General features: G+C 39.1%; 17 non-coding genes and 7 pseudogenes across 17 annotated transcripts; all 24 read left to right on the top strand.

Moving 5' to 3' along the window:
- Positions 1-55: 55 nt before the first annotated feature.
- Positions 56-174, top strand: LOC113072844 (5S ribosomal RNA). Its single transcript, XR_003280369.1, has one exon. It is a non-coding gene; the product is annotated as a 5S ribosomal RNA (ribosomal RNA).
- A 628-nt stretch (positions 175-802) lies between these two features.
- On the top strand, positions 803-921 carry LOC113072825 (5S ribosomal RNA). Its single transcript, XR_003280351.1, has one exon. It is a non-coding gene; the product is annotated as a 5S ribosomal RNA (ribosomal RNA).
- Positions 922-1557: 636 nt separating this feature from the next.
- LOC113072845 (5S ribosomal RNA) lies at positions 1558-1676 on the top strand. The gene has a single exon (XR_003280370.1). It is a non-coding gene; the product is annotated as a 5S ribosomal RNA (ribosomal RNA).
- A 489-nt stretch (positions 1677-2165) lies between these two features.
- LOC113072853 (uncharacterized) lies at positions 2166-2284 on the top strand (annotated as a pseudogene).
- A 780-nt stretch (positions 2285-3064) lies between these two features.
- On the top strand, positions 3065-3183 carry LOC113072819 (5S ribosomal RNA). The gene has a single exon (XR_003280345.1). It is a non-coding gene; the product is annotated as a 5S ribosomal RNA (ribosomal RNA).
- Positions 3184-4226: 1043 nt separating this feature from the next.
- LOC113072843 (5S ribosomal RNA) lies at positions 4227-4345 on the top strand. The gene has a single exon (XR_003280368.1). It is a non-coding gene; the product is annotated as a 5S ribosomal RNA (ribosomal RNA).
- A 6315-nt stretch (positions 4346-10660) lies between these two features.
- Positions 10661-10779, top strand: LOC113072835 (5S ribosomal RNA). Its single transcript, XR_003280360.1, has one exon. It is a non-coding gene; the product is annotated as a 5S ribosomal RNA (ribosomal RNA).
- Positions 10780-11137: 358 nt separating this feature from the next.
- LOC113072846 (5S ribosomal RNA) lies at positions 11138-11256 on the top strand. Its single transcript, XR_003280371.1, has one exon. It is a non-coding gene; the product is annotated as a 5S ribosomal RNA (ribosomal RNA).
- Positions 11257-11743: 487 nt separating this feature from the next.
- LOC113072851 (5S ribosomal RNA) lies at positions 11744-11862 on the top strand. Its single transcript, XR_003280375.1, has one exon. It is a non-coding gene; the product is annotated as a 5S ribosomal RNA (ribosomal RNA).
- A 488-nt stretch (positions 11863-12350) lies between these two features.
- LOC113072830 (5S ribosomal RNA) lies at positions 12351-12469 on the top strand. Its single transcript, XR_003280356.1, has one exon. It is a non-coding gene; the product is annotated as a 5S ribosomal RNA (ribosomal RNA).
- A 630-nt stretch (positions 12470-13099) lies between these two features.
- Positions 13100-13218, top strand: LOC113072822 (5S ribosomal RNA). Its single transcript, XR_003280348.1, has one exon. It is a non-coding gene; the product is annotated as a 5S ribosomal RNA (ribosomal RNA).
- A 634-nt stretch (positions 13219-13852) lies between these two features.
- Positions 13853-13971, top strand: LOC113072854 (uncharacterized; annotated as a pseudogene).
- Positions 13972-14460: 489 nt separating this feature from the next.
- Positions 14461-14579, top strand: LOC113072857 (uncharacterized; annotated as a pseudogene).
- A 359-nt stretch (positions 14580-14938) lies between these two features.
- Positions 14939-15057, top strand: LOC113072826 (5S ribosomal RNA). The gene has a single exon (XR_003280352.1). It is a non-coding gene; the product is annotated as a 5S ribosomal RNA (ribosomal RNA).
- A 497-nt stretch (positions 15058-15554) lies between these two features.
- LOC113072832 (5S ribosomal RNA) lies at positions 15555-15673 on the top strand. The gene has a single exon (XR_003280357.1). It is a non-coding gene; the product is annotated as a 5S ribosomal RNA (ribosomal RNA).
- A 631-nt stretch (positions 15674-16304) lies between these two features.
- LOC113072828 (5S ribosomal RNA) lies at positions 16305-16423 on the top strand. Its single transcript, XR_003280354.1, has one exon. It is a non-coding gene; the product is annotated as a 5S ribosomal RNA (ribosomal RNA).
- A 636-nt stretch (positions 16424-17059) lies between these two features.
- Positions 17060-17178, top strand: LOC113072855 (uncharacterized; annotated as a pseudogene).
- Positions 17179-17666: 488 nt separating this feature from the next.
- Positions 17667-17785, top strand: LOC113072858 (uncharacterized; annotated as a pseudogene).
- Positions 17786-18145: 360 nt separating this feature from the next.
- On the top strand, positions 18146-18264 carry LOC113072821 (5S ribosomal RNA). The gene has a single exon (XR_003280347.1). It is a non-coding gene; the product is annotated as a 5S ribosomal RNA (ribosomal RNA).
- A 500-nt stretch (positions 18265-18764) lies between these two features.
- On the top strand, positions 18765-18883 carry LOC113072850 (5S ribosomal RNA). The gene has a single exon (XR_003280374.1). It is a non-coding gene; the product is annotated as a 5S ribosomal RNA (ribosomal RNA).
- Positions 18884-19384: 501 nt separating this feature from the next.
- On the top strand, positions 19385-19503 carry LOC113072856 (uncharacterized; annotated as a pseudogene).
- A 488-nt stretch (positions 19504-19991) lies between these two features.
- LOC113072859 (uncharacterized) lies at positions 19992-20110 on the top strand (annotated as a pseudogene).
- A 359-nt stretch (positions 20111-20469) lies between these two features.
- Positions 20470-20588, top strand: LOC113072827 (5S ribosomal RNA). The gene has a single exon (XR_003280353.1). It is a non-coding gene; the product is annotated as a 5S ribosomal RNA (ribosomal RNA).
- A 500-nt stretch (positions 20589-21088) lies between these two features.
- On the top strand, positions 21089-21207 carry LOC113072817 (5S ribosomal RNA). Its single transcript, XR_003280343.1, has one exon. It is a non-coding gene; the product is annotated as a 5S ribosomal RNA (ribosomal RNA).
- Positions 21208-22049: the final 842 nt, after the last annotated feature.

A 22049-nucleotide genomic window follows, 5' to 3' on the forward strand; every position in this document is an offset into this window, starting at 1 on the left:
TACTTGCGAGTAGATTGGCTGAACTTTAAATAGCCCTCTCTTTGCAACAGACTTCGCTTACGGCCATACCAACCTGGACATGCCCGATCTCGTCTTATCTCGGAAGCTAAGCAGGTTTGGGCCTGGTTAGTACTTGGATGGGGGACCGCCTTGAAATACCAGGTGCTGTAAGCTTTTTGGAAAATTTTCACTTAGTATAGAACAATTTTGCCAAAACATGGCCGATCTCTGAATATTAGCAGGTTTGGGCCTTGTTAGTACATGCATGGGAGACTGCCTGGGAATACCAGGTGCTTTAAACTTTGTGGATATTTTTCATGAATTATATAATAATCTTGCAAAAAAAAAGAGTCAATGGCCGATCTCTGAATATTAGCAGGTTTGGGCCTGGTTAGTACATGGATGGGAGACTGCCTGGGAATACCAGGTGCTTTAAACTTTGTGGATATTTTTCATGAATTATATAATAATCTTGCAAAAAGATAGAGTCAATGGCCGATCTCTGAATATTAGCAGGTTTGGGCCTTGTTAGTACATGGATGGGAGACTGCCTGGGAATACCAGGTGTTTTAAACTTTTTGGATATTTTTCACGAATTATATAATAATCTTGCAAAAAAAAAAAAAAAGAGTCAATGCCCGATCTCTGAATCTTAGCAGGTTTAGGTCTGGTTAGTACTTGGATGAGAGACCGCCTAGGAATACCAGGCATTTTAAGCTTTTGGGTTTTCTTTCCTACTTATATAATGTACTGCCAGTAGATTGGCTGAACTTTAAATAGCCCTCTCTTCGCAGCAGACTTCGCTTACGGCCATACCAACCTGGCTATTCCTGATCTCGTTTGATCTCGGAAGCTAAGCAGGTTTGGGCCTGGTTAGTACTTGGATGGGAGACTGCCTGGGAATACCAGGTGCTGTAAGCTTTTTGGAAATTTTTCACTTAGTATAGAACAATTTTGCCAAAACATAGAGTCAATGGCCGATCTCTGCATATTAGCAGGTTTGGGCCTTGTTAGTACATGGATGGGAGACTGCCTGGGAATACCAGGTGCTTTAAACTTTTTGGATATTTTTCACGAATTATATAATAATCTTGCCAAAAAAAAAAAGAGTCAATGCCAGATCTCTGCATATTAGCAGGTTTAGGTCTGGTTAGTACTTGGATGGGAGACCGTCTTGAAATACCAGGTGCTGTAAGCTTTTTGGAAAATTTTCACTTAGTATAGAACAATTTTGCCAAAACATAGAGTCAATGGCCGATCTCTGAATATTATCAGGTTTGGGCCTGGTTAGTACATGGATGGGAGATTGCCTGGGAATACCAGGTGCTTTAAACTTTGTGGATATTTTTCATGAATTATATAATAATCTTGCAAAAAAAAAAGAGTCAATGGCCAATCTCTGAATATTAGCAGGTTTGGGCCTTGTTAGTACATGGATGGGAGACTGCCTGGGAATACCAGGTGCTTTAAGCTTTTGGGTTTTCTTTCCTACTTATATAATGTACTTGCGAGTAGATTGGCTGAACTTTAAATAGCCCTCTCTTTGCAACAGACTTCGCTTACGGCCATACCAACCTGGACATGCCCGATCTCGTCTTATCTCGGAAGCTAAGCAGGTTTGGGCCTGGTTAGTACTTGGATGGGGGACCGCCTTGAAATACCAGGTGCTGTAAGCTTTTTGGAAAATTTTCACTTAGTATAGAACAATTTTGCCAAAACATGGCCGATCTCTGAATATTAGCAGGTTTGGGCCTTGTTAGTACATGCATGGGAGACTGCCTGGGAATACCAGGTGCTTTAAACTTTGTGGATATTTTTCATGAATTATATAATAATCTTGCAAAAAAAAAAAAGAGTCAATGGCCGATCTCTGAATATTAGCAGGTTTGGGCCTTGTTAGTACATGGATGGGAGACTGCCTGGGAATACCAGGTGCTTTAAACTTTTTGGATATTTTTCACGAATTATATAATAATCTTGCAAAAAAAAAGAGTCAATGCCCGATCTCTGCATATTAGCAGGTTTAGGTCTGGTTAGTACTTGGATGAGAGACCGCCTAGGAATACCAGGCGCTTTAAGCTTTTGGGTTTTCTTTCCTACTTATATAATGTACTGGCGAGTAGATTGGCTGAACTTTAAATAGCCCTCTCTTCGCAGCAGTCTTCGCTTACGGCCATACAAACCTGGCCATGCCCGATCTCGTTTGATCTCGGAAGCTAAGCAGGTTTGGGCCTGGTTAGTACTTGGATGGGAGACTGCCTTGAAATACCAGGTGCTGTAAGCTTTTTGAAAAATTTTCACTTAGTATAGAACAATTTTGCCAAAACATGGCCGATCTCTGAATATTAGCAGGTTTGGGCCTTGTTAGTACATGGATGGGAGACTGCCTGGGAATACCAGGTGCTTTAAACTTTTTGGATATTTTTCACGAATTATATAATAATCTTGCAAAAAAAAAAAAAAAAGAGTCAATGCCAGATCTCTGCATATTAGCAGGTTTAGGTCTGGTTAGTACTTGGATGGGAGACCGTCTTGAAATATCACGTGCTGTAAGCTTTTTGGAAAATTTTCACTTAGTATAGAACAATTTTGCCAAAACATAGAGTCAATGGCCGATCTCTGAATATTAGCAGGTTTGGGCCTGGATAGTATATGGATGGGAGATTGCCTGGGAATACCAGGTGCTTTAAACTTTGTGGATATTTTTCAAGAATTATATAATAATATTGCAAAAAAAAGAGTCAATGGCCGATCTCTGAATATTAGCAGGTTTGGGCCTTGTTAGTACATGGATGGGAGACTGCCTGGGAATACCAGGTGCTTTAAACTTTTTGGATATTTTTCACGAATTATATACTAATCTTGCAAAAAAAAAAAAAAAAAAAAAAAAAGTCAATGCCCAATCTCTGAATCTTAGCAGGTTTAGGTCTGGTTAGTACTTGGATGAGAGACCGCCTAGGAATAGCAGGCTTTTTAAGCTTTTGGGTTTTCTTTCCTACTTATATAATGTACTGGCCAGTAGATTGGCTGAACTTTAAATAGCCCTCTCTTCGGAGCAGTCTTCGCTTACGGCCATACCAACCTGGCTATGCCCGATCTCGTTTGATCTCGGAAGCTAAGCAGGTTTGGGCCTGGTTAGTACTTGGATGGTAGACCGCCTGGGAATACCAGGTGCTGTAAGCTTTTTGGAAATTTTTCACTTAGTATAGAACAATTTTGCCAAAACATAGAGTCATTGGCCGATCTCTGCATATTAGCAGGTTTGGGCCTTGTTAGTACATGGATGGGAGACTGCCTGGGAATACCAGTTGCTTTAAACTTTTTTGATATTTTTCACGAATTATATAATAATCTTGCAAAAAAAAAAAAAGAGTCAATGCCAGATCTCTGCATATTAGCAGGTTTAGGTCTGGATGGGAGACCGCCTTGAAATACCAGGTGCTGTAAGCTTTTTGGAAAATTTTCACTTAGTATAGAACAATTTTGCCAAAACATAGAGTCAATGGCCGATCTCTGAATATTAGCAGGTTTGGGCCTGGTTAGTACATGGATGGGAGACTGCCTGGGAATACCAGGTGCTTTAAACTTTGTGGATATTTTTCATGAATTATATAATAATCTTGCAAAAAGAAAGAGTCAATGGCCGATCTCTGAATATTAGCAGGTTTGGGCCTTGTTAGTACATGGATGGGAGACTGCCTGGGAATACCAGGTGCTTTAAACTTTTTGGATATTTTTCACGAATTATATAATAATCTTGCAAAAAAAAAAAAAAAGAGTCAATGCCCGATCTCTGAATATTAGCAGGTTTAGGTCTGGTTAGTACTTGGATGGGAGACCGTCTTGAAATACCAGGTGCTGTAAGCTTTTTGGAAAATTTTCACTTAGTATAGAACAATTTTGCCAAAACATAGAGTCAATGGCCTATCTCTGAATATTAGCAGGTTTGGGCCTTGTTGGTACATGGATGGGAGACTGCCTGGGAATATCAGGTGCTTTAAACTTTTTGGATATTTTTCACGAATTATATAATAATCTTGCAAAAAAAAAAGAGTCAATGCCCGATCTCTGCATATTAGCAGGTTTAGGTCTGGTTAGTACTTGGATGAGAGACCGCCTAGGAATACCAGGCGCTTTAAGCTTTTGGGTTTTCTTTCCTACTTATATAATGTACTGGCCAGTAGATTGGCTGAACTTTAAATAGCCCTCTCTTCGGAGCAGTCTTCGCTTACGGCCATACCAACCTGGCTATGCCCGATCTCGTTTGATTTCGGAAGCTAAGCAGGTTTGGGCCTGGTTAGTACTTGGATGGGAGACCGTCTTGAAATACCAGGTGCTGTAAGCTTTTTGGAAAATTTTCACTTAGTATAGAACAATTTTGCCAAAACATAGAGTCAATGGCCGATCTCTGAATATTATCAGGTTTGGGCCTGGTTAGTACATGGATGGGATTTTTCTGGGAATACCAGGTGCTTTAAACTTTGTGGATATTTTTCATGAATTATATAATAATCTTGCAAAAAAAAAGAGTCAATGGCCGATCTCTGAATATTAGCAGGTTTGGGCCTTGTTAGTACATGGATGGGAGACTGCCTGGGAACTTTAAATAGCCCTCTCTTCGCAGTAGACTTCGCTTACGGCCATACCAACCTGGCGGCGATAGAGAGTGATTGGGAAGGTGTGTCTGATTGCAGTTGGAAGAGAAAGGCTCTTCTAAAGCTTCATTTTGTATTTTACTTTTTTTCTGTTTATTCTGTGGGAGGAGATTTGGGTTTGTTTTGGGAACAAAGCCCACGTTTAAGCTCCAAGCAGTTTATCTGCTTGGAGGCAAGCTTTTGTTTGTGCTTTTTTGTTTACAAAAATGGATGGACCACATGGTAAAGATCTGGCAATGGCAGGAGGACTAGAAGAACGTTTGGAACCACATGGAGCAGATAGATCATCAAGAGAGGCAAATGGAGGAAATATGGATCATGGAGCACAGAGGGGAATCAAGCAAAGAGTGGATTATCTGAAAGAAGCAACGGTGGTGTTGGACTTAAAAGGAAATAAGGAGGTAAAAGCTGTGGATATCATTAAAGTAGTTTCAGAGAAGATTGGATTTGGTAAATTGCTGGCAGTGAGACCAAAGTATGGGGAGGAATATGAGTTGACTGTGGAAGATGCAGAACTTTGTGATGTATTATTGGATGGAATGGAAATAAAAGGTCAATTCTTCGAAATAAGGAGGCTGGAGGTAAAGGAACATATTGTGTGTTTTCTTCACTTGCCTGCATACTTGGAGGATGAAGTGATTGAGAACAAATTGAAGTTTTGGGGAGTTAATCCAATGACAAAAATAAAGAGAAGAGTCTATCCTGGAACAAACATTGCTGATGGAACGAGGTATGTGAAGGTTAAATTTCCAAAAGAGGTAACATCACTACCCTATAGTGCTAAATTTGAAACGGCAGATGGCACTCAGTACTTTAGGGTCATACATGATGGACAGCAAAAACTATGTCGGATGTGTATGCAGCCAGGACACATTTTCAGGGACTGTCCTGATTTCAAATGTTATGAATGCTTTGAGCAAGGGCATTTCGCGAAAGACTGTAAAGCTGATAAATGTCTGGATTGTGGGAAAGTATTCATAAGGTGTGACTGTGAAAGTGAACATGAAGAAGAGACAAATGATAAAACTGAACATGGTGAACCAGAGGAGAATATGGAGAGTATGGAAATAGTCATAAATGAGGGAGAGGAAGATGGGTCTCTGAATGATAGTAAAAGTCAGGAGCAGGAAAAGGGGGGGGATAAGGAGTTGGAGAGAAGAGAGGGGTTTGAAATGGTGGAACATATGATAGAGGGGTGTAAGGGTCCGGTGGATGTTATAATAAAAGAAAGACAGGAGGGAAAAAAGGAGAAGGAGCAAGTAGAGGAATGCATAGAAGTAAATTTGGAGGAGCTGAGGAGGGGAATGAAGAGAGGAATATTGGACACCAAAACATATGTAGGAGAAAGTAGAGATAAAGGACAGAGAAGGAGAAGAAACTCAGGTACAAATGAAGATGGAGTTTTAATGGAGAATGTGGGAGAAAAGTATGAAAAATGAATGTTTTGTTGTTAATGGCTCTTTGTTTTGTTTCAATCAATGTGAGGGGTTTAACAAAAATTGATAAATTTGGGAAAATGAAAGCGCTATGCAAAAAAGCTGATGTGATATTATTACAAGAAACATTTTGGAAAGATGAAATGATTGAATGTTTTAAAAGAAGTTGGAGAGGAGGAATTTATTATAACAATGGTGGGGGGATTGGGAAAGGCGTTGCGGTTTTATGTAAAAGACACATGAATGATGATGTTGAAATCATATATCGGGATAATGGAGGGAAATGTATTATTGTGAAAATGGTTATAGGAGGGGAAAATGTTTTTGTGTGTAATGTACATGCGCCAAATGAAGAAGCAGAAAAGAAAATGTTTTTTAAGGATTTAAATGGTCAGATGGAGAAATGGGAAAATATTATTGTAATGGGAGATTTTAATACAGTTTTTAGTAGACTGGATATAGCGAATGATATGGTTTATAAAAGAGATAGTGGGAGGGAAGAATTGCTTAAATTAATGGATAAATATGATCTAATTGATATATGGAGAGAGAGGAATGAGGGTATAAAAGATTTTTCAAGACGACAATTGGTGAAGGATAAAATGAAGCAAAGTAGAATAGATTTTATATTAATTACAAGAAACATGGAGAGGAAGATGGATAAAATATATTATAAGATGACTTCTTTAAGTGATCATGGGATGTTAATAGTACATATGAATGAAACAGGGGTGGAGAGAGGAAAGGGAATATGGTGTTTAAATAATGAACTTTTGAAAGATGAAGGGTATAAAATGAAGATAGTAGAAATAATAATGAAAGAGAGAGAAAATGAAATTTATGAGGAAGATAAAAGAGTATGGTGGGATAATGTAAAGTATGAAATAAAAAAATATTCAATAAGGTATAGTGGTTTGATACACATGACTAAGAGGAGAGAAGAGCAAAGTGTTAGAAGGGTGTTGAAAGAAGAACTACAAAAAGAGAAAGGGGATATAGAAACAATTTTAGTATATGAGAATAGATTAAAGGAGATTGAAGAACTAAAATGTAGAGGGGCTATGATTAGAAGTAGGGCTAAACATGTAATAGAAGGGGAAAGGTGCACACAATTCTTCTTTGGTCTAGAGGAAAATAGACAGAGGGCTGATATAATAAAGGAGGTTGTAAAACAGGATGGAAGTAGAGTAAAGGGAACTAGAGAGATATTGGGGAGTATAAAGGAGTTTTATGAATGTCTTTTTAAAAAGGAGGGGACGCAAGAGGAAGAAAAGGAGTATTTATTAAGTAAGGTTAAAACAAAAGTAACGAGGGAGGATAAAGAAATGTGTGATAGGGACATTTCCGATGAAGAAGTAGAGGTAGCAATATCACAGCTGAATAATGGGAAAAGTCCGGGGGCAGATGGATTGACTAGCGAATTTTATAAGGCTTTTAAGAACATATTAATACCATTTTTAAAAGAAATATATAAGGAAATATACGATAAAGGGGAAGCAAGTCAATTGATGAGAAGAGGAATGGTGAAATTAATTTTTAAGAAAAGGGGGGATTCATCAGATCTGAAGAACTATAGGCCGATATCAATGTTAAATACAGATTTTAAAATCTTAGCTAAAGTTTTGGCAAATCGTTTAAAGAAAGTATTGCCGGGAATAATAACAACGAATCAGGCATATTCAATCATAGGGAGGGAAATTACAGATACAGTAAGTAATATAAGAGATAAAATAAGGTATATGGTAGAGAATAAAAAGGAAGGTTATATGGTGAGCTTAGATTTAGAAAAAGCCTTTGATAGGGTAGAGCATGATTATTTATTTAAACTTTTAGAGAAATTTGGTTTTGGGAATATTTTTATAAAATGGATTAGAGTTTTATATAAAGATGCAATTAGCTTTGTGAAGTGTAATGGTTTTGTGACAGAGGCTTTTGGCATAACAAGGTCAATAAGACAGGGATGTCCCTTATCTGCATTATTATACAGTATTGTTGCGGAACATTTAGGTTTAATAGTTGCAGAAGAGGAAAAGATTAAAGGAATTGGTTTTGGGGGGAGGGGAAAAGAACAAAAAATTTATCAATATGCAGATGATACAACTTTGATTGTAAAGGATATTGGGAGTATTAATGAGGCTATGGGCAAAATACAAAAATATTGTAGGGGTTCTGGAGCAAAAATAAATATAGAAAAAACGTAGTAATGAGAATAGGGAAGGCAGAACAATTATCTGGCTATTTTAATTTTAAAGAGGAGGTGGAAAATATGAAAATCTTGGGAATTAGAATTGGAAAGGATGAAAAGAAAACGAGAGACATAATATGGGATGAGATTGTAGGAGGAATGGAGAGAAAGTTGACTTTTTGGAAACAACAAGTGTTGAACTTGAGAGGCAAAATTTTGGTTGTGAATGCGCTAATGCTTTCAAAAATTTGGTATGCGTTAGAGGTCACTTCATTACCAATTTGGGTTTATAAGAGGTTGAAAAAGTCTATTTTAAATTTTATATGGGAGGGGAAACCAGCAAAGATTGCATACGACACGATGATAGGGCCTGTTGAAAAGGGAGGTTTGGGTTTGTTGGATCCGGGTATAAGAATGAAGAGTTTAAGGGTTAAGATAATGAAGAAATTTTTAAATAGAGATAATAAACAAGAGTGGAAGGAGGGAATGAAATATTTCTTAAACAAGTGTGGAGGTCTTAATATGGGAGAGGGAATAATATGGATGAAATTGAAAGAACATATGTTAAAGGGGGTATCAGAATTCTATAGAGAGGTTCTGGAGGCTTGGAAAGAATTTTTACCAACAGTTGTGTATAAGCCAGAAGGAAAGAATGAGTTTTTGAATCATCCATTGTTTTTAAATTCCAATATTTTATATGAAGGTAAGGAATTATATTTTAAAAAATGGATTGCAGCTGGGATAATTAAAGTTAGAGATATTCTGTATGAGGTTATAGATGGCTTTATACCAGTACAAGGCATAATGGATGAAATTGAGGGGATTGGGGAAGAGGTAGAGAGACATACGGTGAAACAACAATTTGATCAAATAAAAAAAGCAGTTCCAAAGGAATGGATTGAAGGAATTATAAAAGAGGATGAAGGACTGGGAAAGGTTGAAGTGTGTTTAGGGGAAAGTGAGAGTAAAATTTTAATTCAATCATGTACTTTAAAAGTGTTTTATAATTTCTTTAGAAGGAGGATTTTTGTCCAACCAATAGCAAATGGCTTTTGGAATAGGTTATTCCCAGGGACTGAATCTGATGACATTTGGGGGAATTTAAGAATAAGATACATGGACCCAATAATTGAGAATTTTAATTTTCTCTTAAGATATAATGTAATTTACACAAAAATGAGGTTATGTAAAATGAGGATTGTACAGAATGCAAGATGTGATGTCTGTGGAAAGGAAGATGAAGGGGTGCTACATTTGTTTTTATTGTGTTCAAATCTTCAGGATTTTATTAGGAGAATTAAATTATTTATAGAGGGAATCTTGGGAGAGGAATTTGAACAACAAATTGAATGGTATAAGGTATTTTTACTGGGTTTAAAAGGAAGAGGCAAAAATAAATATATTGTAAATTTTATTTTAAACGTGGCGAGGTATGCAATATGGGGTAGACGTAATGTGATGAAAGGAAAACAAGGTAATGTTGATATGTGGGTCTTTTTTAGAAGGAAATTGGAAAGGAATATACAGATTATATATGAATATTTAAGTATGAATGGGCAAACTGAGGGTTTTTATAATATAATTACGGGGAACAATGCTAGAGTTCTGCAATGCTTTAAAGAACATATGATAAATATGCCTGGATAATTAGGATTGTAAGTATAAGCGTATAATGGAGGGTGAAATTCAATAATGAATATAGAATGAGTGAATATGATAATGATGTGATACGCATTGGAATTTATGTATATGTCAAATGTGAAATTATTGAAAAAAAAAAAAAAAAAAAAAAAAAAGACATGCCCGATCTCGTTTGATCTCGGAAGCTAAGCAGGTTTGGGCCTGGTTAGTACTTGGATGGGAGACCGCCTGGGAATACCAGGTGCTGTAAGCTTTTTGGAAAATTTTCACTTAGTATAGAACAATTTTGCCAAAACATGGCCGATCTCTGAATATTAGCAGGTTTGGGCCTGGTTAGTACATGCATGGGAGACTGCCTGGGAATACCAGGTGCTTCAAACTTTGTGGATATTTTTCATGAATTATATAATAATCTTGCAAAAAAAAAGAGTCAATGGCCGATCTCTGAATATTAGCAGGTTTGGGCCTTGTTGGTACATGGATGGGAGACTGCCTGGGAATACCAGGTGTTTTAAACTTTTTGGATATTTTTCACGAATTATATAATAATCTTGCAAAAAAAAAAAAAAGAGTCAATGCCCGATCTCTGAATCTTAGCAGGTTTAGGTCTGGTTAGTACTTGGATGAGAGACCGCCTAGGAATACCAGGCATTTTAAGCTTTTGGGTTTTCTTTCCTACTTATATAATGTACTGCCAGTAGATTGGCTGAACTTTAAATAGCCCTCTCTTCGCAGCAGACTTCGCTTACGGCCATACCAACCTGGCTATGCCCGATCTCGTTTGATCTCGGAAGCTAAGCAGGTTTGGGCCTGGTTAGTACTTGGATGGGAGACCGTCTTGAAATACCAGGTGCTGTAAGCTTTTTGGAAAATTTTCACTTAGTATAGAACAATTTTGCCAAAACATAGAGTCAATGGCCGATCTCTGAATATTATCAGGTTTGGGCCTGGTTAGTACATGGATGGGAGATTGCCTGGGAATACCAGGTGCTTTAAAGTTTGTGGATATTTTTCATGAATTATATAATAATCTTGCAAAAAAAAAGAGTCAATGGCCGATCTCTGAATATTAGCAGGTTTGGGCCTTGTTAGTACATGGATGGGAGACTGCCTGGGAATACCAGGTGCTTTAAGCTTTTGGGTTGTCTTTCCTACTTATATAATGTACTTGCGAGTAGATTGGCTGAACTTTAAATAGCCCTCTCTTCGCAACAGACTTCGCTTACGGCCATACCAACCTGGACATGCCCGATCTCGTCTTATCTCGGAAGCTAAGCAGGTTTGGGCCTGGTTAGTACTTGGATGGGGGACCGCCTTGAAATACCAGGTGCTGTAAGCTTTTTGGAAAATTTTCACTTAGTATTGAACAATTTTGCCAAAACATGGCCGATCTCTGAATATTAGCAGGTTTGGGCCTGGTTAGTACATGCATGGGAGACTGCCTGGGAATACCAGGTGCTTTAAACTTTGTGGATATTTTTCATGAATTATATAATAATCTTGCAAAAAAAAAGAGTCAATGGCCGATCTCTGAATATTAGCAGGTTTGGGCCTTGTTGGTACATGGATGGGAGACTGCCTGGGAATACCAGGTGCTTTAAACTTTTTGGATATTTTTCACGAATTATATAATAATCTTGCAAAAAAAAAAGAGTCAATGCCCGATCTCTGCATATTAGCAGGTTTAGGTCTGGTTAGTACTTGGATGAGAGACCGCCTAGGAATACCAGGCGCTTTAAGCTTTTGGGTTTTCTTTCCTACTTATATAATGTACTTGCGAGTAGATTGGCTGAACTTTAAATAGCCCTCTCTTCGCAGCAGACTTCGCTTACGGCCATACCAACCTGGACATGCCCGATCTCGTCTTATCTCGGAAGCTAAGCAAGTTTGGGCCTGGTTAGTACTTGGATGGGAGACCGCCTTGAAATACCAGGTGCTGTAAGCTTTTTGGAAAATTTTCACTTAGTATTGAACAATTTTGCCAAAACATGGCCGATCTCTGAATATTAGCAGGTTTGGGCCTGGTTAGTACATGCATGGGAGACTGCCTGGGAATACAGGTGCTTCAAACTTTGTGGATATTTTTCATGAATTATATAATAATCTTGCAAAAAAAAAGAGTCAATGGCCGATCTCTGAATATTAGCAGGTTTGGGCCTTGTTGGTACATGGATGGGAGACTGCCTGGGAATACCAGGTGCTTTAAACTTTTTGGATATTTTTCACGAATTATATAATAATCTTGCAAAAAAAAAAAAGAGTCAATGCCCGATCTCTGCATATTAGCAGGTTTAGGTCTGGTTAGTACTTGGATGAGAGACCGCCTAGGAATGCCAGGCGCTCTAAGCTTTTGGGTTTTCTTTCCTACTTATATAATGTACTGGCGAGTAGATTGGCTGAACTTTAAATAGCCCTCTCTTCGCAGCAGTCTTCACTTACGGCCATACCAACCTGGCCATGCCCGATCTCATTTGATCTCGGAAGCTAAGCAGGTTTGGGCCTGGTTAGTACTTGGATGGGAGACCGCCTAGGAATACCAGGTGCTGTAATCTTTTTGGAAATTTTTCACTTAGTATAGAACAATTTTGTCAAAACATAGAGTCAATGGCCGATCTCTGCATATTAGCAGGTTTGGGCCTTGTTAGTACATGGATGGGAGACTGCCTTGGAATACCAGGTGCTTTAAACTTTTTGGAAAATGTTCACTTAGTATAGAACAATTTTGCCAAAACATGGCCGATCTCTGAATATTAGCAGGTTTGGGCCTGGTTAGTACATGGATGGGAGACTGCCTGGGAATACCAGGTGCTTTAAACTTTGTGGATATTTTTCATGAATTATATAATAATCTTGCAAAAAGAAAGAGTCAATGGCCGATCTCTGAATATTAGCAGGTTTGGGCCTTGTTAGTACATGGATGGGAGACTGCCTGGGAATACCAGGTGTTTTAAACTTTTTGGATATTTTTCACGAATTATATAATAATCTTGCAAAAAAAAAAAAAAAAAGAGTCAATGCCCGATCTCTGAATCTTAGCAGGTTTAGGTCTGGTTAGTACTTGGATGAGAGACCGCCTAGGAATACCAGGCATTTTAAGCTTTTGGGTTTTCTTTCCTACTTATATAATGTACTGCCAGTAGATTGGCTGAACTTTAAATAGCCCTCTCTTCGCAGCAGACTTCGCTTACGGCCATACCAACCTGGCTATGCCCGATCTCGTTTGATCTCGGAAGCTAAGCAGGTTTGGGCCTGGTTAGTACTTGGATGGGAGACCGCCTGGGAATACCAGGTGCTTTAAGCTTTTTGGAAATTTTTCACTTAGTATAGAACAATTTTGCCAAAACATAGTCAATGGCCGATCTCTGCATATTAGCAGGTTTGGGCCTTGTTAGTACATGGATGGGAGACTGCCTGGGAATACCAGGTGCTTTAAACTTTTTGGATATTTTTCACGAATTATATAATAATCTTGCAAAAAAAAAAAAAGAGTCAATGCCAGATCTCTGCATATTAGCAGGTTTAGGTCTGGTTAGTACTTGGATGGGAGACCGTCTTGAAATACCAGGTGCTGTAAGCTTTTTGGAAAATTTTCACTTAGTATAGAACAATTTTGCCAAAACATAGAGTCAATGGCCGATCTCTGAATATTATCAGGTTTGGGCCTGGTTAGTACATGCATGGGAGACTGCCTGGGAATACCAGGTGCTTCAAACTTTGTGGATATTTTTCATGAATTATATAATAATCTTGCAAAAAAAAAGAGTCAATGGCCGATCTCTGAATATTAGCAGGTTTGGGCCTTGTTGGTACATGGATGGGAGACTGCCTGGGAATACCAGGTGCTTTAAACTTTTGGGTTTTCTTTCCTACTTATATAATGTACTTGCGAGTAGATTGGCTGAACTTTAAATAGCCCTCTCTTCGCAACAGACTTCGCTTACGGCCATACCAACCTGGACATGCCCGATCTCGTCTTATCTCGGAAGCTAAGCAGGTTTGGGCCTGGTTAGTACTTGGATGGGGGACCGCCTTGAAATACCAGATGCTGTAAGCTTTTTGGAAAATTTTCACTTAGTGTTGAACAATTTTGCCAAAACATGGCCGATCTCTGAATATTAGCAGGCTTGGGCCTTGTTAGTACATGCATGGGAGACTGCCTGGGAATACCAGGTGCTTTAAACTTCGTGGATATTTTTCATGAATTATATAATAATCTTGCAAAAAAAAAAGAGTCAATGGCCGATCTCTGAATATTAGCAGGTTTGGGCCTTGTTGATACATGGATGGGAGACTGCCTGGGAATACCAGGTGCTTTAAACTTTTTGGATATTTTTCACGAATTATATAATAATCTTGCAAAAAACAAAAGAGTCAATGCCCGATCTCTGCATATTAGCAGGTTTAGGTCTGGTTAGTACTTGGATGAGAGACCGCCTAGGAATACCAGGCGCTTTAAGCTTTTGGGTTTTCTTTCCTACTTATATAATGTACTGGCGAGTAGATTGGCTGAACTTTAAATAGCCCTCTCTTCGCAGCAGTCTTCACTTAAGGCCATACCAACCTGGCCATGCCCGATCTCGTCTGATCTCGGAAGCTAAGCAGGTTTGGGCCTGGTTAGTACTTGGATGGGAGACTGCCTTGAAATACCAGGTGCTGTAAGCTTTTTGAAAAATTTTCACTTAGTATAGAACAATTTTGCCAAAACATGGCCGATCTCTGAATATTAGCAGGTTTGGGCCTTGTTAGTACATGGATGGGAGACTGCCTGGGAATACCAGGTGCTTTAAACTTTTTGGATATTTTTCACGAATTATATAATAATCTTGCAAAAAAAAAAAAAAAAAAAGAGTCAATGCTCGATCTCTGAATCTTAGCAGGTTTAGGTCTGGTTAGTACTTGGATGAGAGACCGCCTAGGAATACCAGGTGCTTTAAGCTTTTGGGTTTTCTTTCCTACTTATATAATGTACTGGCGAGTAGATTGGCTGAACTTTAAATAGCCCTCTCTTCGGAGCAGTCTTCGCTTACGGCCATACCAACCTGGCCATGCCAGATCTCGTCTGATCTCGGAAGCTAAGCAGGTTTGGGCCTGGTTAGTACTTGGATGGGAGACCGCCTAGGAATACCAGGTGCTGTAAGCTCTTTGGAAATTTTTCACTCAGTATAGAAAAATTTGGCCAAAACATAGAGTCAATGGCCGATCTCTGAATATTAGCAGGTTTGGGCCTGGTTAGTACATGGATGGGAGATTGCCTGGGAATACCAGGTGCTTTAAACTTTGTGGATATTTTTCATGAATTATATAATAATCTTGCAAAAAAAAAGAGTCAATGGCTGATTTCTGAATATTAGCAGGTTTGGGCCTTGTTAGTACATGGATGGGAGACTGCCTGGGAATACCAGGTGCTTTAAACTTTTTGGATATTTTTCACGAATTATATAATAATCTTGCAAAAAAAAAAAGAGTCAATGCCCGATCTCTGCATATTAGCAGGTTTAGGTCTGGTTAGTACTTGGATGAGAGACCGCCTAGGAATGCCAGGCGCTCTAAGCTTTTGGGTTTTCTTTCCTACTTATATAATGTACTGGCGAGTAGATTGGCTGAACTTTAAATAGCCCTCTCTTCGCAGCAGTCTTCACTTACGGCCATACCAACCTGGCCATGCCCGATCTCATTTGATCTCGGAAGCTAAGCAGGTTTGGGCCTGGTTAGTACTTGGATGGGAGACCGCCTAGGAATACCAGGTGCTGTAATCTTTTTGGAAATTTTTCACTTAGTATAGAACAATTTTGTCAAAACATAGAGTCAATGGCCGATCTCTGCATATTAGCAGGTTTGGGCCTTGTTAGTACATGGATGGGAGACTGCCTTGGAATACCAGGTGCTTTAAACTTTTTGGAAAATGTTCACTTAGTATAGAACAATTTTGCCAAAACATGGCCGATCTCTGAATATTAGCAGGTTTGGGCCTGGTTAGTACATGGATGGGAGACTGCCTGGGAATACCAGGTGCTTTAAACTTTGTGGATATTTTTCATGAATTATATAATAATCTTGCAAAAAGAAAGAGTCAATGGCCGATCTCTGAATATTAGCAGGTTTGGGCCTTGTTAGTACATGGATGGGAGACTGCCTGGGAATACCAGGTGTTTTAAACTTTTTGGATATTTTTCACGAATTATATAATAATCTTGCAAAAAAAAAAAAAAAAAAGAGTCAATGCCCGATCTCTGAATCTTAGCAGGTTTAGATCTGGTTAGTACTTGGATGAGAGACCGCCTAGGAATACCAGGCATTTTAAGCTTTTGGGTTTTCTTTCCTACTTATATAATGTACTGCCAGTAGATTGGCTGAACTTTAAATAGCCCTCTCTTCGCAGCAGACTTCGCTTACGGCCATACCAACCTGGCTATGCCCGATCTCGTTTGATCTCGGAAGCTAAGCAGGTTTGGGCCTGGTTAGTACTTGGATGGGAGACCGCCTGGGAATACCAGGTGCTGTAAGCTTTTTGGAAATTTTTCACTTAGTATAGAACAATTTTGCCAAAACATAGTCAATGGCCGATCTCTGCATATTAGCAGGTTTGGGCCTTGTTAGTACATGGATGGGAGACTGCCTGGGAATACCAGGTGCTTTAAACTTTTTGGATATTTTTCACGAATTATATAATAATCTTGCAAAAAAAAAAAAAAAGAGTCAATGCCAGATCTCTGCATATTAGCAGGTTTAGGTCTGGTTAGTACTTGGATGGGAGACCGTCTTGAAATACCAGGTGCTGTTAGCTTTTTGGAAAATTTTCACTTAGTATAGAACAATTTTGCCAAAACATAGAGTCAATGGCCGATCTCTGAATATTATCAGGTTTGGGCCTGGTTAGTACATGCATGGGAGACTGCCTGGGAATACCAGGTGCTTCAAACTTTGTGGATATTTTTCATGAATTATATAATAATCTTGGAAAAAAAAAGAGTCAATGGCCGATCTCTGAATATTAGCAGGTTTGGGCCTTGTTGGTACATGGATGGGAGACTGCCTGGGAATACCAGGTGCTTTAAACTTTTGGGTTTTCTTTCCTACTTATATAATGTACTTGCGAGTAGATTGGCTGAACTTTAAATAGCCCTCTCTTCGCAACAGACTTCGCTTACGGCCATACCAACCTGGACATGCCCGATCTCGTCTTATCTCGGAAGCTAAGCAGGTTTGGGCCTGGTTAGTACTTGGATGGGGGACCGCCTTGAAATACCAGATGCTGTAAGCTTTTTGGAAAATTTTCACTTAGTATTGAACAATTTTGCCAAAACATGGCCGATCTCTGAATATTAGCAGGTTTGGGCCTTGTTAGTACATGCATGGGAGACTGCCTGGGAATACCAGGTGCTTTAAACTTTGTGGATATTTTTCATGAATTATATAATAATCTTGCAAAAAAAAAGAGTCAATGGCCGATCTCTGAATATTAGCAGGTTTGGGCCTTGTTGGTACATGGATGGGAGACTGCCTGGGAATACCAGGTGCTTTAAACTTTTTGGATATTTTTCACGAATTATATAATAATCTTGCAAAAAACAAAAGAGTCAATGCCCGATCTCTGCATATTAGCAGGTTTAGGTCTGGTTAGTACTTGGATGAGAGACCGCCTAGGAATACCAGGCGCTTTAAGCTTTTGGGTTTTCTTTCCTACTTATATAATGTACTGGCGAGTAGATTGGCTGAACTTTAAATAGCCCTCTCTTCGCAGCAGTCTTCACTTAAGGCCATACCAACCTGGCCATGCCCGATCTCGTCTGATCTCGGAAGCTAAGCAGGTTTGGGCCTGGTTAGTACTTGGATGGGAGACTGCCTTGAAATACCAGGTGCTGTAAGCTTTTTGAAAAATTTTCACTTAGTATAGAACAATTTTGCCAAAACATGGCCGATCTCTGAATATTAGCAGGTTTGGGCCTTGTTAGTACATGGATGGGAGACTGCCTGGGAATACCAGGTGCTTTAAACTTTTTGGATATTTTTCACGAATTATATAATAATCTTGCAAAAAAAAAAAAAAAAAAAAGAGTCAATGCTCGATCTCTGAATCTTAGCAGGTTTAGGTCTGGTTAGTACTTGGATGAGAGACCGCCTAGGAATACCAGGTGCTTTAAGCTTTTGGGTTTTCTTTCCTACTTATATAATGTACTGGCGAGTAGATTGGCTGAACTTTAAATAGCCCTCTCTTCGCAGCAGTCTTCGCTTACGGCCATACCAACCTGGCCATGCCAGATCTCGTCTGATCTCGGAAGCTAAGCAGGTTTGGGCCTGGTTAGTACTTGGATGGGAGACCGCCTGGGAATACCAGGTGCTGTAAGCTCTTTGGAAATTTTTCACTCAGTATAGAAAAATTTGGCCAAAACATAGAGTCAATGGCCGATCTCTGAATATTAGCAGGTTTGGGCCTGGTTAGTACATGGATGGGAGATTGCCTGGGAATACCAGGTGCTTTAAACTTTGTGGATATTTTTCATGAATTATATAATAATCTTGCAAAAAAAAAGAGTCAATGGCTGATTTCTGAATATTAGCAGGTTTGGGCCTTGTTAGTACATGGATGGGAGACTGCCTGGGAATACCAGGTGCTTTAAACTTTTTGGATATTTTTCACGAATTATATAATAATCTTGCAAAAAAAAAAAAAAGAGTCAATGCCCCATCTCTGAATCTTAGCAGGTTTAGGTCTGGTTAGTACTTGGATGAGAGACCGCCTAGGAATACCAGGCGCTTTAAGCTTTTGGGTTTTCTTTCCTACTTATATAATGTACTGGCGAGTAGATTGGCTGAACTTTAAATAGCCCTCTCTTCGCAGCAGTCTTCGCTTACGGCCATACCAACCTGGCCATGCCCGATCTCGTCTGATCTCGGAAGCTAAGCAGGTTTGGGCCTGGTTAGTACATGGATGGGAGACTGCCTGGGAATACCAGGTGCTTTAAACTTTTTGGATATTTTTCACGAATTATATAATAATCTTGCAAAAAAAAAAAAAAAGAGTCAATGCCAGATCTCTGCATATTAGCAGGTTTAGGTCTGGTTAGTACTTGGATGGGAGACCGTCTTGAAATACCAGGTGCTGTTAGCTTTTTGGAAAATTTTCACTTAGTATAGAACAATTTTGCCAAAACATAGAGTCAATGGCCGATCTCTGAATATTATCAGGTTTGGGCCTGGTTAGTACATGCATGGGAGACTGCCTGGGAATACCAGGTGCTTCAAACTTTGTGGATATTTTTCATGAATTATATAATAATCTTGGAAAAAAAAAGAGTCAATGGCCGATCTCTGAATATTAGCAGGTTTGGGCCTTGTTGGTACATGGATGGGAGACTGCCTGGGAATACCAGGTGCTTTAAACTTTTGGGTTTTCTTTCCTACTTATATAATGTACTTGCGAGTAGATTGGCTGAACTTTAAATAGCCCTCTCTTCGCAACAGACTTCGCTTACGGCCATACCAACCTGGACATGCCCGATCTCGTCTTATCTCGGAAGCTAAGCAGGTTTGGGCCTGGTTAGTACTTGGATGGGGGACCGCCTTGAAATACCAGATGCTGTAAGCTTTTTGGAAAATTTTCACTTAGTATTGAACAATTTTGCCAAAACATGGCCGATCTCTGAATATTAGCAGGTTTGGGCCTTGTTAGTACATGCATGGGAGACTGCCTGGGAATACCAGGTGCTTTAAACTTTGTGGATATTTTTCATGAATTATATAATAATCTTGCAAAAAAAAAGAGTCAATGGCCGATCTCTGAATATTAGCAGGTTTGGGCCTTGTTGGTACATGGATGGGAGACTGCCTGGGAATACCAGGTGCTTTAAACTTTTTGGATATTTTTCACGAATTATATAATAATCTTGCAAAAAACAAAAGAGTCAATGCCCGATCTCTGCATATTAGCAGGTTTAGGTCTGGTTAGTACTTGGATGAGAGACCGCCTAGGAATACCAGGCGCTTTAAGCTTTTGGGTTTTCTTTCCTACTTATATAATGTACTGGCGAGTAGATTGGCTGAACTTTAAATAGCCCTCTCTTCGCAGCAGTCTTCACTTAAGGCCATACCAACCTGGCCATGCCCGATCTCGTCTGATCTCGGAAGCTAAGCAGGTTTGGGCCTGGTTAGTACTTGGATGGGAGACTGCCTTGAAATACCAGGTGCTGTAAGCTTTTTGAAAAATTTTCACTTAGTATAGAACAATTTTGCCAAAACATGGCCGATCTCTGAATATTAGCAGGTTTGGGCCTTGTTAGTACATGGATGGGAGACTGCCTGGGAATACCAGGTGCTTTAAACTTTTTGGATATTTTTCACGAATTATATAATAATCTTGCAAAAAAAAAAAAAAAAAAAGAGTCAATGCTCGATCTCTGAATCTTAGCAGGTTTAGGTCTGGTTAGTACTTGGATGAGAGACCGCCTAGGAATACCAGGTGCTTTAAGCTTTTGGGTTTTCTTTCCTACTTATATAATGTACTGGCGAGTAGATTGGCTGAACTTTAAATAGCCCTCTCTTCGCAGCAGTCTTCGCTTACGGCCATATCAACCTGGCCATGCCAGATCTCGTCTGATCTCGGAAGCTAAGCAGGTTTGGGCCTGGTTAGTACTTGGATGGGAGACCGCCTGGGAATACCAGGTGCTGTAAGCTCTTTGGAAATTTTTCACTCAGTATAGAAAAATTTGGCCAAAACATAGAGTCAATGGCCGATCTCTGAATATTAGCAGGTTTGGGCCTGGTTAGTACATGGATGGGAGATTGCCTGGGAATACCAGGTGCTTTAAACTTTGTGGATATTTTTCATGAATTATATAATAATCTTGCAAAAAAAAAGAGTCAATGGCTGATTTCTGAATATTAGCAGGTTTGGGCCTTGTTAGTACATGGATGGGAGACTGCCTGGGAATACCAGGTGCTTTAAACTTTTTGGATATTTTTCACGAATTATATAATAATCTTGCAAAAAAAAAAAAAAGAGTCAATGCCCCATCTCTGAATCTTAGCAGGTTTAGGTCTGGTTAGTACTTGGATGAGAGACCGCCTAGGAATACCAGGCGCTTTAAGCTTTTGGGTTTTCTTTCCTACTTATATAATGTACTGGCGAGTAGATTGGCTGAACTTTAAATAGCCCTCTCTTCGCAGCAGTCTTCGCTTACGGCCATACCAACCTGGCCATGCCCGATCTCGTCTGATCTCGGAAGCTAAGCAGGTTTGGGCCTGGTTAGTACTTGGATGGGAGACCGCCTGGGAATACCAGGTGCTGTAAGCTCTTTGGAAATTTTTCACTTAGTATAGAACAATTTTGCCAAAACATAGAGTCTGAAGTGAAGATAATGGTTAAACACTCAGTCTAGGTGTTAATTCTGGGTTTATCACCAGGTTCACTCAGGTGTGTCGGTCAGAACACCACTTAAGGCCAAATATTCCAGAGTATGAAATGAAGAGCGGAGAGATAATTCTTATTATTCTGTTTATTCCTCCTCTTTCTTCTATGAGTGAGTTTAAAGGTGAGAGTAATTTCTAGTGTGGTTTCTATAAAGAGAGAACAAATACAAATGAATAAAGGAAACATATGCATACACTCATTCAACACTCATTCAATAAACATTATAAACATAAATTAAACAGTAGTCAGAATATGACTATATCTCTTAAACCCTAAAATGTAAGCAGAGAGAAAGGATTCAGACACTTCTCAGATTTTCTACCATGCATTAAGTTATCAATAACGTAGATAGAACTTTCTGTCTTCTATGATATACTTTAAAGCATCAATAGCGGTCCAGATAATGATATTTAACACCACTTCATATTTTACTCAGCCACAGAGTACTTAACATTCACAACAACAAGTATTGAATAAAGTATAAACATGTCTGAACACGATGTGACCCATTTAACCCAACGTACTGAGTCAGGTGGACCGAAGCTAGAAAGTAACGTACAAACGTGATTATAATTAACACAGCGGTCGTGTAACGACCCCTAAACTCCTAACTCTCATCCATATCGAACATCAGAAATAACAGCTGTCCAAGAAATACAATATCACGAGTAATGCAGCAGATTTACTTACTTTTCTCATTCACGCACACGCTGAGGAAAGTGTCA

The sequence above is a fragment of the Carassius auratus genome, unplaced genomic scaffold, assembly GCF_003368295.1.
Source record: "Carassius auratus strain Wakin unplaced genomic scaffold, ASM336829v1 scaf_tig00010838, whole genome shotgun sequence".
Taxonomy (NCBI): Eukaryota; Metazoa; Chordata; class Actinopteri; order Cypriniformes; family Cyprinidae; genus Carassius; species Carassius auratus.